We start from the raw sequence: 18427 nt of genomic DNA on the forward strand, positions 1-18427 counted from the left end.
GGGTATTTCTGAATACCAGAGATTTTCTGGTATTCGGAGATCTCTGAATATTCAGAGATTTTCAATAGTTGTTTGTTTGTTTAAAACCAGGATTATATTTTGTTAGAGAAAAAAAAAAATCTTTAATAGCTTGTATAGCTAAGGTAACCAAATAGGTTTTCCATCCAGGTAAGCAAACTACTGTCCGGGAGCTGTAGCTTCCTAGGAGAGCTATGGAAGCTGTCTTCACTGTATCAACTTAATTAAATGTCGGCAATGCTTTCACAAGAGCAGGACCAGGATGGCAGCAGAAGCAGGCAGAGAATTCTGGATTAAAAGCAGTCCCCACAGTTAATTAATGGGATCTGCCAAAAGCACTGAGCCCTTAGTCTCCTGTTGCAATGGAGCAGTAGCTTCTGTGATTCGGGGACTAAGCAAAATAAGGCGCTAGCTAAACCAATATTTAAGATGCGTGAAAAGTGTATTAATTATATTTTTTAAAAAAACCCACCACAGTTCAGAACCCTGCCTGATGCTGTTGTAGGTCTCTGAATAGAATGATCAAGGTCTTAATTATTAACCCTCCTCTGCTGGGGTGCTTTTAATCCAGGAAGACACATTTTTAGGATCACTTGCAAATTCCCTGGTGAGCCTGCAGGTGGGGATGGAAGGGAGAGACTCTCTTAGAATTGCTGGAACTTTCCTTTTGATGCATTTATCTCTCAGCCTAGAGGAAGAAGGAGCAGTTCAAACAAACTCTTCTCTGGCTACTTTATTTCAGCACATTTGTGACCTAGATAAGATCATTATCTAACAGCTTGGAGTGAAGTTGAAGTTATATAGTTGTTTTTAATAGGAAAAATAGTTATAATTTAATGTAATCTATGTTTGCAAAATAACTGTGATATATTTCTCAGACTCTGAGCCGTAAGGCAGAAAGGACACTTTCCAGCAAATTATTCAACAGGTCAGATAAAATGGCTATTTTAAATTACACTCCTTGGGGAGTGGCACAGTTTTAGAAGAAACCTTATAGTCCTGGAAAGTGCTTATTTCTAAAGAAGAGTAATTAAACAGCTTGCTTAGAAAGTCATGCATTCACTGTCATGTTAAGTTTTCAAATCAAGATTGGATATTTTTTCTTGAAGGCAGGTTCTAGGTCAAACAAAAGTGATGGCCTTGGTGCAAGGAGTCTCTGGTAAGAATGGTGAATAAATTATGTAGGCTAGTCTCTTTGGGTTTTGCCTTAAAATTCACAACTAGATCAGGAGACAATGACAACTAAAGCTGAAACCTCAAGTAAGTGTGCCACAAGTACAATTCAGGTCCTTTTGTAGTCTAAAGCCAGAAAATATCATCCCATCTGAATACTAAAATTAATCTTAAATGTGTAGTTCTCACCATTTTGTCAACAAGGCAATGCTATTTTCCATGGTTATACCACCTTTTTTTTTTTTACATCCTGCAAAGCATCCTCCTTTTGTCAGGAAGAGTGGAGCAGCAAAAGATGGATAAGCCAGGAGACCAGACTTCATCCCAGAAAGTTCATGGTATGTTTAACCTTCTCACAGCTCCCCATACAAACCTGGGAACTTCTCTGCATGGGAGGTCTTGTGGCAGCCTTAACTATGCCTCAGGAAAATCCTAGCAGTATGACCTAATAAGAGATCTGTAGGATGCAGACCGAAAAGGAAAAAAAATAAGATGGAGAATGAGAAATTCATGCGGAAATATGACCTTCCATGTTCATGTCCTCCAAATGCAGGGAGTCTCACTGTCTGACCTTGGCGGGGGGTGGGTGGGGGTGGGGAGGTATGTGTGAACATGGAAGTGATGGGGTATCACCTCAAACCCTAAACACACTAAACTCAGGATGACAACATAAAGATGGTTGCTTTTCTTCTTTTTTGCCCTTTTCTGCAGGGTTGTGTCCCCCTCCCCCCCTGACACACACACAAAGAGGAAAACATGGCCCTTGAACATGAAAACTAGTGTATTCTTTGTTTTAGTGGACTTTTTTTTTCTGTTTTGAGCTGGTACCCTGCTCCACATGTACCACAACTGCAAGCTCCCCTGCTCAGACCTGTGCTGAACCACTAAATCTCAATATTTTGGAGTCCTTTATTTGGGATTTCACTTCCAGGGGTGAAGGGCTGCAAGTACTCTGCCCCCTGCTGTCTTTTGGTCTCATATATTGATTTTCTTCACTTTCTGACCTTAGGCGCTGCTCGGACCTTTTGTCCTTTCATATGGGAACTTCTCTGCAGAAGGGGTTCACCAGGGATGCTACAGGAAGGCAAGGCCACTCACTTATTTTCTGGGTAAATATTCCTTTTTGGTGGCTGACAGCTGTGGTTTGACTCTATTGCCTTGGATATTCGCATGTTCAAAGTGATGGTGAAGGTCCATGGGCAGATACCTGGATTGCTGCCTGTTATTAATCGCTCCTCTGAAACTATCGGGAGTCAGGGATACCACTTCTGACTTCTATCGTGATGAAAGAGAACATATAAACGGCTCCCCCCCCCTCCCCCCCCCGCCCCTCATTTCAGCTACAGTTAATGAAGTTGGAGCGATCTAAAATAAGGGAAGTGAGGTCCAGGTAGAATTTTTTTACTCTCTCATACTGATTAGAGAGCAGCTCTGTGGAACATTCATTTAAAAGAGAAGCTTGCATGGATGTACAAGCAAACGCAGTGCTGTGCCAAGCCACACCCACCTCTCAGACACTGTCAAATATTTTGGAGGGGATGGGGCTCTTTTTTTCCCAGAAACAATGCACTTGTCTTTCCATATAAATCACCTGCAGAGAAATTAAGAAAAAGGCCGAAAAGAAAAAAATGTGCCTCTAATAAAACAAAGCAGCGTAAGCCCTATATTAGGCATCAGACCGCCTAATTGCTGCCGAAATATTTCCCAGCAATATATATATATTGAGCAACCACCAGAAATATGAGGACTTAATAAGTAGCGAGAGGAGAATTTATACAAAAAACAGACATAACAAGGCAAAGTTAATTCATCACAACTTTCACATAAGCCTTTGTTGGGCAGTTGGCCAGGCCCATCACATTATCTGTTTGACTCAGTGAGTCACTCCAGCTAATAGAATTTTGCCCCGTGTTTGTTGTTGCCATGGCAATGCAATATTATCAGGCATGTCATGTTCACAGATCAGTAGCAGCGGCGCTGCTGCAGACACACAACAGCTTTCAGCCTTTGACCATAAACAGGAATTCACTCCACAGTCAGTCTGTCAAAAAGGAAGTCGGCTGTGGTGAAGAAGCACTAGTGCCAGTACTACTAGCCTTTTCCTTTTTCCTTTGTGAGTACGTTGCCATTATCATTAAAATAACCTTGAGTCGTCATGAATTCATTCATTCACAAACATTGTCAAAGAAGGTGCAATAGTTCAAGAGAATCCAGAGGGTCAAAGAGAGGACTAGTTTTAAATCTGTGCCTATTGAACCTGGAAATGACATAGTCTGTTAGATATAATCTTATTCTTACCATAGCAAATCAAGCTGTGTTGACTGGCACCAATGTCCAAGTCAATTCAGCACCATGAAAGGTTACTAGGAGTAAAGAGGTCATATCCTTTGTGGTATTGCTTTGAGAAATAAACTTAGGCATGTGTGGGAATATTTTACAAAGAATAGCTTTTTCACCAAAAGTGAAAAACAAATCCTGTCAGGAATCTATAGAGACTGCAGGTATTTTCTGACATAGCCATATTTAGTGTTTAAACCAAGGATATAATTACTAAGCTTTTCCAATATTTTAAATGTTTAATTGAGTCATAAATATTCCACCGGATATTTTAATTGCTTTTCAAAGTAAATGGCTAAATACCTTTTTGAAACTGCATTTTGAAACCGAGAATGCACTCCGCCTTGGGGTTTATAAGGATTTTTATTTTCTTTTCAACATACACATATCAAATAATAATATGAAATACATGGGAAGATCATAGACCCTCTGAATTTGATTTGCTTGATAGATTACACAAGATTTACCCTGGTGTAACCTCTTTGACATCAGCTGAGTTGTTCTGATATACCCTGCTTTGAAAGGAGGATTAAGATTCTTGGATTTAAAATACAGGAGAGAATTCTTGCAAGGACGTACTGTTTTTTTAGTGCCTCTGTTGTATGGAAAGACCTGTTTAAACATTTGTTGTCACATATGTCCCAAAATGTTGTTGACAAGCTATACTGGCATTGAGAGACCCTACACAAAGTTTAGGAATGCATTTGAAAATTATTATGAGCAATAAGGGGCTGATTATGATGCTTTTCCTTCTGTGGGCTTTAGACTGGTATAACTCCACAGATTTTAAAGCAGTTGCTGCTGAAATGCTGGGAGAAGTGGCTCCATTCTGGTAAGTGCTGACCCCCTTCATTGCAGTACTGATTCTTAAGTTATGCAGTTGAGACCACCAAAATGCTTGCATTTACATTGGTGTAAACAAAACAGTGTTTGGTCCATAGTATTTAAAACTGAACTTTGGGACCAACCTTTCTTAGGCTATGCTTGATGGATACACATCAGAAGTCCTGAGATGTAAAGCTCGTGCCCATGACCCTTTTTTCTGCTGAACAGAAAATCTACTCTCAGCTTGTATTACCTCTGAAGTTACATTTCATCTGGTGTAGCAGAATGGATTCATACTTGCCATGCATCTGCATGAACCTCCCCTTGCTCACATCATGGCACAGATCAGGCAGCCTGGATTTTCTTAACGTCATGAAGAAGGCTTTGTCTCCCATGTTGCTCAAAGAAATACTAAAATCTATTTTGAGTGCGCAGTGTACAACCAAGAGAAGCACAGGGCTCTATACCAGGGTCCACTAATGGCCTTACAATTAAAATAGCCCTACTCTTGCTTGAACAAGTTTCTGGTAATCAGGAAGGAGTAATGGTAGAATTGAACCTTTGCTCTCAACTCTTGTCATGAAGGGGCAGGCACAGCTTGATGAAGCCCTGAAGATCTGAAGCAATATGAGCTTTTAACTGAAATCCATTTTCTTTGATGGCATTGCTCTTGTTTTACTCCAGTGAAGTAAAGATCAGAACAAAGTGCAAGGAGGAGATAGCCTTCCCTGGTTTTGGGGAGGAATGAACAGGAAGACTTTCAAAATCACAAAATGGGACACAACTGACCTCTGTGCATCTGCACACGTGTTTTTCGGTCAGTCTGTAGCATACCCATATAAGACAGAAGGAGAGGAAGGGAGGAGTAACATGCATCTATGTCTATATTTTGCCTGCTCATAACAGTGATAACATTAGCCTTATATTGGTCAAAACCTATTTCAGTGAAATTGGTGCAGCTCCTCTGCCTGACCATCCTTTGATCAGGTCCAAAACAACAATTGTCAGTCTGGCTTGCAAGGGCTCTGAATGTCTCACACAGACTCCATATTAAGTGGAAAAGAGTTTTAACCAGTGAAACGACATCCAGTCCAGTAACAACACAATTAAACAGGTGCAATTCTAGTGTGTTGAAAGGGAATGAAATACACAGAGTCTACTCCAGTAGAAATCATGGAATAAACCAGTTATGGTTTGGATCATTACATCTTAGAGTAATGGCTGTTCTGTTTACCCCAAGGGTCAGCAGATTTCTGCCATTCAGTGGCATTCTGCAAATGCATTATAGCTAATCATGTCAAACTGGCAAAGGGAAATAAGTCATTGACATTTAAAAAATGTGGGTTTAACACATAACTTTTTTAAAGACTGTGTGATGTACAGTTGAATCAAACATTCCATTCTCTGTTAGTTTTCCTCTATCACAGTGAAATACATGTTTTCCTGGAACTTGACTCTACTGCAAACACCTTCAATTTTATTTCTTGCATTTGCATGTCACTTTGTATTATTAGTCCAATATTTTCTGACACAACCAAAGAGAAAGAATAATTCTTTCCTTTGACTCCAACAGAAAATATTCTTTCTGAACAAATAAATTTAGAAGCTTAGTTCCAAATATGAGGGTGTATTCATTTCATGAAGGAACTTTTTTACTTGTTCAACTTTGTGAATAATGATTTAATGAAAATTATACATGATATTCCATGGGTACTAGAATTTGCATTCATCTCATCCAGGTGGTGTGATATATTATAAATGTAGTTATAACCATGTGCTTTCATTTGTAGGTAGACCTGGCAGAAGCTTTTGGGTAAATGCAGGTAAAAAGTGAAATTTCTAGTTATCTGCAGTGGTTCTTAAGTTTGTCACAACTATGACAAAAGATGTTTACTCTGAGGAAAGGAAAAGATTCAGCAAATACTAGTAGGTTTTATAGACACCTACTTTTACAGCATAATTCTTATCCAGCACCTCTGCTTCCCTTTCATCTTATCTTGAAACAGAAGACTTTTTGAATCCCACAAAAATAAGAATTGTAAAATAGCCTTTAATTTTGGCTGCAGCAAATGAACTTCTTAAAATATCTTGCGTTAACAAAAGAGAAATGAACTGAAAAAGTGACTTTATCAAAAACAAGCATTTTGAGTTTGCAGCTAAGCTCAATATTAATATTTTGTATAATTTACTGGAAACATTTAAATACAAGGAGCCTTCAAGCACTAAAAATGAAAAAAAATATTATTTATTTATAGGCTTTCCCATGGCACTTAATGCTTTATGCATTTGAGTACTGACAGTAGGGTCATTTCTTAATTAGAAACTTAAATTTATAAAGGGAGAGAAAACTTCTCAGAACACTCTTAAGCAAATCCAAAAAAACTCAGATCCAATTACCTTAAAAGTGAAAACAGTGTGTAAGGAATATCTGGCTAAATATAAAAGTTCACCTTATAGGCTTACTTAAGTTAAATCATGAAGCCTTTACCTGATTAACTGTTACTCAGATTAATTTTCACCATATCTTTTGTGTTAGAGGTCATTAAGAAAGCATCCTGAAAGGCATCAGAGGTAGACTATGAGGTTAAACTCCTACTTCATTACTGTAAGTCTGATTGTGTTGAGATATTCAGATGAACAAAGTTTAACATCTGGTATGACAGAAAATGCTTAGTTGTGATCTAGACTGTAAGGATCTTGACTTAAGTCAAACTATTATCATACCAAGTGATATCATAGTCTTATTGAAATTTATGGCAAAGCTTCCACTGACCCCAGTGGATCTATAGTTTTCATCTGTGTTTTTTAAACTTGGAAACTACAGTGATGCCACCCCCATCTCTAAACATGCTTTTAGGGTTCTTTGCTTTTCTAGGTTTGGAGTTCTTACTTTGAGAATAAGCACTACAAACCACCAAGAAATGGCTGAGGGGCAAAAAATAAGGGAAAGAAAGCATGCAAAAGTATTAGAAGCAAAGGATTTTGGAAAGAGAACATAGGATTCAAAGGCTTTGGAGAAAAAGTGCAGTAGAAGACAATAAAGGAATTAAAAAGGAGAGATGGAATGAAAACAGTAGAGAGAAGACTTTATCCTGGAAGGACAAGGAGACTGTAAATGAGCCTTGAAAGCAGGCAGGATTGGAAGGGTAGGAGATAGTTGAGCATTCAGTTCTCATGCTGTGTGTAATCTGAGCATTTAAAAATCCTAATGTTTTAGCAGGTAAAGCTACTGCACAATGATAGTAAAGTTTATGTTCAATTGTTCTGTGCTGCTTTTTAACATTCACAGTGGCACATCTAAACAAATCATCTCACTTTTAATGAAAATCACTGTGATGTCGATCTGTGCTTTGTTTCGAATGTTCTTGTTAGTTCCTCAATCAATGTACAAGGCAACATTTTCAAGTGCATTAAAATGAGGCTATTTACCACTGTTAAAATAATGATGGCTCTGTAATGTCTAACAAATATTTATCCAGTTTGTCTAAATCGGTCAACACAGCAACATTTCTAAAAATGTTTGTAGCAATTTTAATACCAGAGCCCCATATTGTATGCCAACTCCTTCAGCTTTTTCTCTAAGCCCAAACTGGAGCCAAACTATTGCCCATGTTGAACTGAGGTATGCTTTTTAATATGGTTACTAATGTGTATTGTCATTGAACAGGTTACCCTCATTTTATATCTGAATTTGAGAAGGAGACACAGTTGATTCTATAGGTTTCACAGAGCATGTAGCCCTCAATTATGACAGCAGCACAGAAGAGTTCATACTGATCACCCGAAGAATTAGTCTTACCTGTTCGTTGACACTGAATTGAAAATGAGACAGATTTTGAGTATCAGTCATGAGACAGTAGAATTGGAAGGAAATATTCCTATGGGTAACCACTTCATAAATCCAAGCATCTTCATGAAGAACTGTTGTCTTTGAATGCACAATATTTATGCTTAATTTACCTTTTTCTTAGTAATATTTTGGAGAAATGAATGAGGTCCAAAAGAATGATCCATTTTCAACAGAATTTCTATTTTCCTCAGTTGCTCTATTTTTGTACTATCCTTCTTTCCAATGTCTTTAGAAAGCAGTCTATTAGAACAAGAAACAAAACTGTATTTACAGTGTCATCAAGTATTATATCAGTTAAGTCAACACAATTATGGTTATGACATGGTGAACTGCCAGAGAGAAGCAGTCTACTTATTTACTACTAAATTTGTTGATTCAGTGAATGCTAAAGCTGTTCATTAATTGTTCAGCATAATATTTGTTATGTACTCTGGAATACATCTGAGAGGTGGGAAAAAGGGGGAAAGAGTGGAAAGAAATAACAAAGCTGAACACAATTTCTTCTCCAAAACATTTTTATCCTAAATAATATTTTCACTGGAAAATAGATACATGTGAAAATCTGTGTTCTTTACATGTTTTGCCTCAACAGAAATGATTCTTCATAATTTTATGAGGTCAGGTGTTCTCCCATATATTTTATTATTCCTCCTGTGTCTTACCTTTCAAAACCTCTATGGTTCCTCTAGCGATATTAATTCCATATTTCCCAGCACCTTTTCCGCAGCTATCTTGAAAAGGTCCACCAGTCTCTTTTCCAAGTTAAACCATTTTTTTTTTTCCAAATTGTTTTATTATTTTCTGAGACACAAGAAAAGAAGAAAAAAATCTCATCTTAGTCATCTGGTGCTTCATTCAACACTATCAGTTCCATATCTTTCTGGATCTGTCTTGTGATGGGAAAACATCAGTGACTGCGGTAACACCTTGAATCAGGAAGGCAATATGGTGTGGTAGTTGGATTAAAGTTTGGATTAGGGAGAGAGATAGGTGGTAGATGTTCTGTCCTCGATTCTGATTTCATGTGGATTGTTCCAGGACAGTGACCTGTCCTAGGCTGGGTCAGTACTCTCCTATAACCTGCATTTTACCATTGTATATCTGGGCTTTTTTCAAGACCTGCATCTTAGACCAAGTGATAGCAGGGCTGCAGTCTAGAGGTAGGTGGACATACTGCTGTACCATTTCACAATACATCTTGGTATTCGGAGGTGGCAGTTTGTTGTGCATCATCTGATCTGAGTCACTGCTGTCAGGCAAAAGCGTAACCCTTAAGCAGAGCCTGAATCACCAACAGCTTAATCTAGGTTGTTACTCTGGCCAAGAAATCAGAGACCATACATTCTTTTCCTGATCTTATGAGTTGGACGGTCCCCTTACCAAAAAGGCATATAGACACCAAGGTGATTTTGTCTTTTTTTAAACCTTTATAAATTATCTGACCTTTCTCTATTTTGTAAAGTATCCCTGAGTGTACTTTACTGTACATTGATTTTAATAAGCATTCTCTACAGGCCAATATGTATAATGTTGGAAATGGTATAATACAATTTTCCTCCACTGAAATGCTATAGAAAATTGTGCATTTTATACTGACATGTGCCACATCAATAATACAGTTTTTATATCTTATTTGTAGCTATTGATCTCAACAACATAATGAAAAATTGATTGCAATGAAGTGCACTACTTCTTAAGTGTAAATTTCAATGTCAAATTATTTTTATCTATGCTTCCCAATTATAGATGAAGCTTATACATTTATATATGTTTGCTTTTACAAAACTCTGGATCAGTAAATTAGATATGACAAGAATCTACAAAGTCAATAGAAACCTTGTTGCTCTCACTAAAATATGATTCCAAAATTAAATACACTAGTTCCCTTTCTTCATTATAGAAAGAATTAAAGTCTCTGTATGTGGTATCACCTTCCTGGGCAATCTAACAATTTGAACTAGGGTCCTAAATCTTAAGGGGATATGGGCATACAAAGTATTTTATTGTACGGGAAACCACCGAAATTCATGCACTCATTCTGGAACCTACCTGGCAAAGTAAACAAGGAGTAGCATACTCTTTTGTTACATATGCTTTTGTTATCTCTTGAGACCTTATTATTTTTTGGGGAAAACATTTGAGTTTGGGAAAACTTTATGTTATTATAACTGACAAAAAATGAAAATAGTTTCCTTACTTAGCAAAGGGGAAGCATTGGTTTCTACTTTTTGTATTGTAAAGCACCTTCTCCATACCCTTTTGGGAAGTTCAGACTCGGAAATTCAGACTGTTCTTCTGCTGGGTCACAAGCAGAGGTTATCTCCAGAGAAAACTCTCTCACTCATTCTGCTTTCTGGGGACTGGGACGCTTAATGCAGGATTGATTCTGCTTGTAGAACTGCTGAGAAAAATAGCAAAAATATTGCTGATTTAGACTTACTGCACATTTCATAATCAACAAAAGAGTTAGGTGTCCAGCTAAGCCAGTCTGCTAGTTTTCTCAGAGAGGGGAACCTCTGAGATGGTATGATTCATCCCTTCCTAAGATGATGAGACTGAATCACCTTTCAAAAGTGTCTTTCACTTTATGTAGAGGCAGCAGAGATTATTAATTCAGACTAAAGGCTGTATTTTAGAGCCCAGCCTATTGTGGGAAAGGATGAATCTCACCATAAGGGTTCACAAAATTGTAACCAAATGTTGGCTTGCAATGATGCCATAGCATTGTCCAACCGCTACCACATCCTTAATAAGTTCAGCGATCTCACTGTCACGAAGGCAGATTTTGGAAATGTTTGTGAGCCTACAGCTGTAAAAAGGAGATGAGTGGTTTTGAGTTTTTTGGATACCACTGAATAGTGTTCCAGTTCCTCAGTTTCAAAGTACAGAAACAAAAGCATCTTCCCAAGATGGCTGCAGATGCAATGCTGACTGGGGAAGGAAGAGGCAAATGATGTCTAGGGCAGATATCTGTAGTAATCAGCCTTTTTTAGCACTGCCAATAAAAGAAACTGGCCCACCACCTGGAGATTATCTCAGTCATAATCTAATGTTCAGGATTATATTTTTTTTTGTCCCTATTAAATAACATCATCTTCCTGCTTTCATATCTGTTTCTCTTAAAGGGGATATTAGTGTTTGCCTTCCCCTGGATGGGTGAGCTGGTTGCATTTGTTGTGACCAGTTGCTGAAACGGGAGGAATGAAAAAACTTTACCTATGCTGTGGTGCAAAGAAAACCTGCTTCCCCACACATTTATGCCTCCCGCTTCTCCAGACGAAATGTTCTTGACTGTTAGGACATCAACAATACCCCTTCTCCTACAAAGAATCTTTCATTTTCCTAAATATTGAATTCATGCTGAGGTCTATTGTTCAGTGATAAGCTCTCCTCTTTCTGTTCAGCTACCTGTGTTCATGACACTTGTTGACATTAGGTCCTACTCATTTCTCAGATTTGGTTGATATCTGTCATGGGTTCAAAATTGACTGGAAATCAAGTTGAAAATATGACTTGAGCATGGTGGTCATTGTTTGCAGGAAGGGACTGCATAAGTATATGATCTGAGATGATGAAAGACATTTTCCCCCTTCACTGGACAACCCAAATACTGTTACAAGCTGGCACTGATGAGCTGGCTGTGCTCTACAGTGCCAAACAGGTATTCAGTTTGACCCTGTCCTTAAACGGGCAGTTGGTCCACAGATTTAGGACATGCTGACAAAAAAAAAATAAAAATGTCAAGCACTATTTCAGTGAAGACTGGCTTTTATTGTTTCCATGCATTTGCTTGAGGATGGAGTTTTACAACTTTGCAATTCATTTCAAGACATCTTGAAGCAAATGTCCTGTGAATTTTCGTATTTCAAGACTGATTTTTAAATATAGCCCACATAGGAACTTAAGAGCTATGCAAATCTTTGAAGAGAAGAAGGTGATACTCTCACCAATTAGATAATTATTGTTATTATAATTCCTGAGTAGCAATCATTGAAGGCTTCAGTGCGAGCTGGACTACACGAAGGATGCAGTGGCAGACCTATGTAGGAAGAAGACTTTTTCCTGCCTCTCTGAATCCTCTGCTTCTTCCTTGAATACAAGGGCATGAATAATCTCTGTGCACCTAAAATTCTTCTTCCCAAGAAGTTAGTCTGAGCTGTATTGCCACTCACATATACATCAGCCAATGGGGAAAACTCAAAATAAATCACAATGATCATATCATGAAAGTGAAGGCAATTTCCACATGACTCTTTGAAACCTAAGTGTCATACTGAGACCAAGCTGAACAGTGTTTCCATCACCCTAATTAACTTACTGATGTTTCAAAGCAAAGAGCATGTCAACACAGCTGTACGAGGGATAAGCACGTGTGAGCAGTTGGAAGAACTATAAAATATTAAAACCAAATAAATTTAGGTGGAAACTGAAAAGCTCCAGAAAGAGGCCAAGAAAAGCTACTAGACTTAACTGGGGAGGTGTCTTCTGTGATACTGCTCTACTGACAGATGCAGGTCTAGAAATTATCCAAGGTAAAATAAAAGCAAATCACAAAACACTGAAATAGCTGTGGAGATAATAGATGTGATGAAATGACGTTTGTAAAAAGGTAATTTTTTAAATGCATGTTCCTCAGTTAAGGAAGGTTAAATCCAGCAATTGTAGTTAATGTTTTTTATTTATTATTTAATGCAGTTTACTTGCAGGCTGAGCCTCTTGAAACAACTGGCATTGGTGTCCTGATTCGCTTGGCCACCTGAGAAGATCAACCAGAGCTCAGCAGCAGGACGACAACTGCAGCATCAAGGTCCTCTGAGAAGGCTTCTGGCCACGTGAGGGACAGGAACATGGAAAGAAACCAAAACCAAAACCTGTTTGTGGTGAACATTGTCAAACACCAGAGGAAAGAACTGCAAATTTATGATTCTGAGAGGTCTCACTTTAACTCCCTTAGACTTTGTCTAAGGCAACACCCCCTGGATGTTAAGATACGAGCAGTCATCATGTCTCCTCAAACTTTCCATTGTATGCCAAAAGCTAGTGACATACAATGAGCTGCTAGGAGTGTGAAAATGTTGCCTTAGACATCGTCAGATTACACGAAATTTGAGTTCAATTCTTAATGAACACAGGAAAAAATATACAGACAGTTACTGTGACTATCTCGCCCACGGAAAAATACATGGATCGGGCATACCTACCTTATCAAATGCCGGAGAATTCAATTCCCTGTTCCCTGATCCTTAATGAAAAAAGATGTAACCTAACTCGTACCAGGCAAATCACAGCTGTGTTGGTGTTCTTATTGCATGGATAACAGGGAATAGGATTGAGAAATCTGCAGAAATTTTTCTTAGCCATCAGGAAATGTAATCAGAATGCTCTCGGTGTCTAACAGAGCAAGAAAGAGAAGGAATAAATTTTTTTTTTGGCAACTGTGATTCAGCTCTAACTTTTGAGTCGGACATTTTGATTAGTTGCTCTTTCATCCTTTTCATGATCATCTTCAGTTCCTAAGGGCCATATTTACAACAACAAGTCAAGAAATCAGCTAGAGGAGGTACACCCATTAGCAGCTGAGTGACTACTGGACCCACATTTTGCATATTTAGGCAGACTTTACATTGCTCATTTATTGTTACAATGTGCCATTTGATGCAGACAGCCACAGGCCCTGGCTGAAATGTTTTACTAGTATAGTCACACTTCCTTCTGGTTTAGTGGTAGAAGCAGATAATCTGTTCATGAAATTATATACCTGGATCCAAGGCAGTGGTCCTGTAGGAAGACAAGAAAATTATATTGCGCTGACTGAAGGAACTGAGTGATTCTTTACCCAGCTAAGGTAATCAGTAGTTACAGCAAAGTTTGTCTACACTAAATGTCAGCAAACTGTAAGGGCAAGCGATGGAAAGTTTTAAAAATTCTTTGGTTCACTGAAATTCCCCTAAAGTAAGTCTAGCAATTATGCCACCGACACCAGGGATTGCTATATATGTGTAAAGTTCACCTGCACATCTTCATCTGTGTAAAATATAAACATCTGCTCTGGCTATTTAACCTAGACATCTCCAGTCAGTGGAGAGAGGCGCAAGTACCTTGAAGAATCATCTCATCCTACCTGCTTTAGCAGCGGATGGATTGTCCTCCTATCAGTCACAAAGGGCTTCTTGATAGCTGTTTGAGACTTGATGCCTCATTATGCCTATGCTTTGAGATGTTTTACTAAACTTTAATACAGGCTGTTAACAGCCTTGATCCAAGATATTAATCAATTGCTGCATGGCATTTCTAGGTTGCCAAATGGAAGAAAAATGTTATTTTCCACTGGCTTTACCTTTAACATTCACTGCTGTGATCTACATGCCATGAATAGAGTTCTGCTATACTCTCTGCTATTTTAACTGTACCAAGGAAACCCTTTCATCTGTTGCAATTAGTTTGGCATCCTTGTTTCCCACTGACTTAGTAAATCATTCAGCAGTTCTTTCCCAGGTTGTCTTTTCACAATGTAAGTAGCAGGGTAAGGGAAATGTAGTGAGTTTCCAGGTTTACATTGTAGGTATAGGACTTGGTGGCCACTAGTTCTATCCTGTCTTGTTATGATACACCCTTCAGGAGAGTGGTGACTGTGTTGCTTTGCAGGACTACATGCAACTGCAGAAGGAAGCATTCAATGGTTTCACAGTTGGATAACTGATCTAATCTAACTTAATTTAACTTAAGGAAGTAGGAAGTCACATAATGACCTTCTATCCTTATCCCTAATTTGTATAACAGGGCTAAAATGAGTCTCCTCCCTTCACAGCATGCTGCAGAAGCTAAGTCATATTTTACAGAACCATCAGCTGAACTTCCTAGTTTTACTTATAGTTTCATACCTCTTTTCCCTTCTGTATTAACTTTCTTGTTGTCATATACTTTGATGTAGCAAATGTCATGTAAGTAAAAGAAAATGGGCATTTTATTAAGGTGACTGGAAAACGTGATCCAGTACTTACTGGGACAACACCTGGGAGCCTCTGAAACCTCCTGCAACTCAAACCTACTTTTTCCTCCCTTTGGGAATTCTCTTTAGCACCATTTTGTTTAGTTTGTATAAGTTCACATTTCATCAAAGTAGTATTTATTTGTATAAAACTGTACACCAGATGTCTGCAACCATGAAGCCTATAAATTATTTTGTTGCAAATGTGACCCTGGTGGTTTCAACAATTATAAACTGAAGCAGGTCTGTTTACACAAAGCTTTAATGTTAAACTATATGCAAACATAACTATGTGGACTCAAAGTCTCTAAGACAGACACATCCAGTTTCACAAATATTCTAGCAAATGAAATCTTAGAACTTGTAAGCTACTAAGTATAGCACAAAGAACATGAAAATCACGATGCAGTAGTACTTAGCACTTATATATATAGCACTTTACATCTTCAAAGTACTGTGCTAACAATATCTAATTAATCCTCCTCAACTAATTAATCCTTTCCAGATCAGGAAGCTGAGACACATTAATTACAATTATTATTTATGTACTTATATAGCACCATAGGTGTGCACACCACTTTACAGACTTATAGACCAGTCCTTCACTATTGTAAGCAGCTAAAATTTGTCTTTAATACTAATGGGAGAAAGTTCATGGCATGCAGTATTTGGAGGGAACACTTTCACTGGAGAAATTTACAGCTGTGCACCAGATTCTGCCATCAGATTTGTTCATAAGAAAACATAGTAAAAGAAGGCAGCTGGATATAAGGAACTATATTGCCATTTTGTTTACTTCTTTTTTTTTTTTTTTTTTTTAAGAAAAATCTACTGCTGTGTATGAATTGGTTTTCAAGAAGGTTCAGAATGTGTTCAAGCCTCTCAACACTTGAGTTATCAACAACAGTATCTATGATGTTAGTAGATTTTTGCGTTGTGTGTCTCATCTGTTCTGAAGAATGAAGAAGATCCCGAAATAATGAATAGCTCTCTTTTGTCCACAAAAGATCTAAATGCTTATGTTTGCAACTCCTTTCTAAAAGGTTGTCCAAATTGCCTCAGATTATTTGAGGGTTACTGTACTGGAGGTCTAGTTCTATTCATTGTGCATATTTTCCCAATGCAGAAAAAACCAGAGTTTATAGGAAAGATTAACACTTAATCATTACTTTGAAAACTACCTAATCTGTAGCACCAGTGCTTAAGTAGAAGTAAGTCTAAAATTAATGATCCCCCGGTTCTCAGCCCATTGCACATTCCTTTAGATGAAGGAATATTATGGGGAAAACAAAGAATATTTTAATGGTGACCAGAGTATGACCTATACCCCTATTCAGTTTCTACCCTATCCAGACAGTTCTTGTTGCTAGCAGGACACTATGCAAAGAATTTAAAAGGCTTTGTCAAGAATAAGCTCTAGTAACCAAATCTTATTCAGGAAAAAATATTGTTAGTTACTTGCAAGCTGGCCCAAATCTGAGCAGATTGCTCTTTGCACAGCAAGAAGTTGCTCTAATAAACCTAGGGCAAACTTTCTTCAGGGTATAATGGGTGTCTTCAGAAACAGTCAGCAAAATACATGTAAGGGAAAGTATTTTTCAGACTGAATATGTGTGTTTATATCACATCCTATGATATTTGCTATATTTTGATCTCAGACTTAAGTCTGTATGTTGTTCTATGAAATCCTTCATATCAAGTAGATGGATTAAACCTTGTCTTTCAGAACTTCCTAGGTTGAGGAGGCTGGAAAGTATATGGCTTAGTCCTGAGGGAATAAGTTGTAGCAAAAAAACTTTTGAAAAACATGGGATTTATATGTTTATGTATTGTATATTCACTATTTAAATTATTCCCTGCAGCTCTTGGTCTGACAACAATTCAGAAGCAGTTTGTTACAAGTACTGATAAATGAGGTTCAACTTTTGAGCCAGTTTGCTTAGTTGTGACTAACTATACTGCTCCTACATTAGAGTTCTTAACCAAAAGTGAAGAACATATTTTGATTTTTTTTTCCCCCAGCTGAAACTGTAAGGGTTGTTTAGGTAAGCAGAATGTAATTTCCTGATCTGGCATTTGTCCAGTATATGTGGTTTGACCTCCTTCTAATGGAGATCTGTTTATTTAAAGTAGCAGGGCACAATCAAAGACCAAGTGTATTTTCAGAGAAGGAGGTGAGGAAGTGAAAACAGGGAGCACCAATAAAGAATTCTAATCAGGAATGAAACACCTAGAAGTGTATGAAAAGAGTGTTCTGCCGTGCTTCAATTAATCCCAGGCTGTTTTAACTCATGCAACTGGTACTTACAAGACAAATAATATGAGCTGACGCCAACCAGTCTCATGTTTTCATTAGGATAAGCTGTTATTACAGCATGCTTCAGATGTATTGAGTGACAATGAAATTTCTGCTCTCAGGGTGTGGTGGTGCAGTGCTTAATCTTCCCATGGGCTCAGGCACCCAGGCTTAAGCCTTCCTTTAGGTCTGTGCAGAATGTCCACCAACCAAGTGAGGTATAAATGAGCAGAAGTTTATTGAGGCTGAAAGTAAGTTTTGCTGCCTACTTCTTTTTCGTGTGTGTCACTGGCTAGTTAAATGGGAATGCCTTAAATATTAAAGTGTGACTGGCAGCCTAGAGCTGGACTGGAGTTGACCTCTTCTCCAGGCTTCTAAGGTATCCAGTTTAGGGATAAAAAACCCAACCAATGTGTTTTCCCATTTACCACTTTAAACCCTGATGTTTCAGCAGCCTCAGATAAAATTTACCTTCCTCTGGCTTGTCATGGGCCTAACCTGAAGCTCAGCAACACTTACTTTCATGAACTTTCTGACTGACTGAAAAACCCAATGCTAAGGAATGTATAAATACCCCATCCCCACCCCTCTGCTCCCAGTAGTTAAATATACAACTGGGATTCACCATCACCAGGATGAAAGTCCTTACTATTTCCTTAAGTTAACAATATTTTTGATGCCTTATATTTGATAAGAGAAGTCACATTCTCTCATGCACACATATTACCACTATTGCACACTATCAGTGATAGTATGCAAATGTAAGAATTTTCACCAGTCCTAGTCATAGATCAGATAAATCTAGCTGTGCACTAATTATTGCTTTGTTATTTAACTCTTTTGAAAGCAACCAGCTATTGCAGGATGAGTTTCACTGCAATAATCTGAAGAGATGAAAGACAGCCACAAAAGGAAATGCTGATTATAGATCAGTGTGGGA

The sequence above is a fragment of the Falco peregrinus genome, chromosome 4 (genome assembly GCF_023634155.1).
Source record: "Falco peregrinus isolate bFalPer1 chromosome 4, bFalPer1.pri, whole genome shotgun sequence".
NCBI lineage: Eukaryota > Metazoa > Chordata > Aves > Falconiformes > Falconidae > Falco > Falco peregrinus.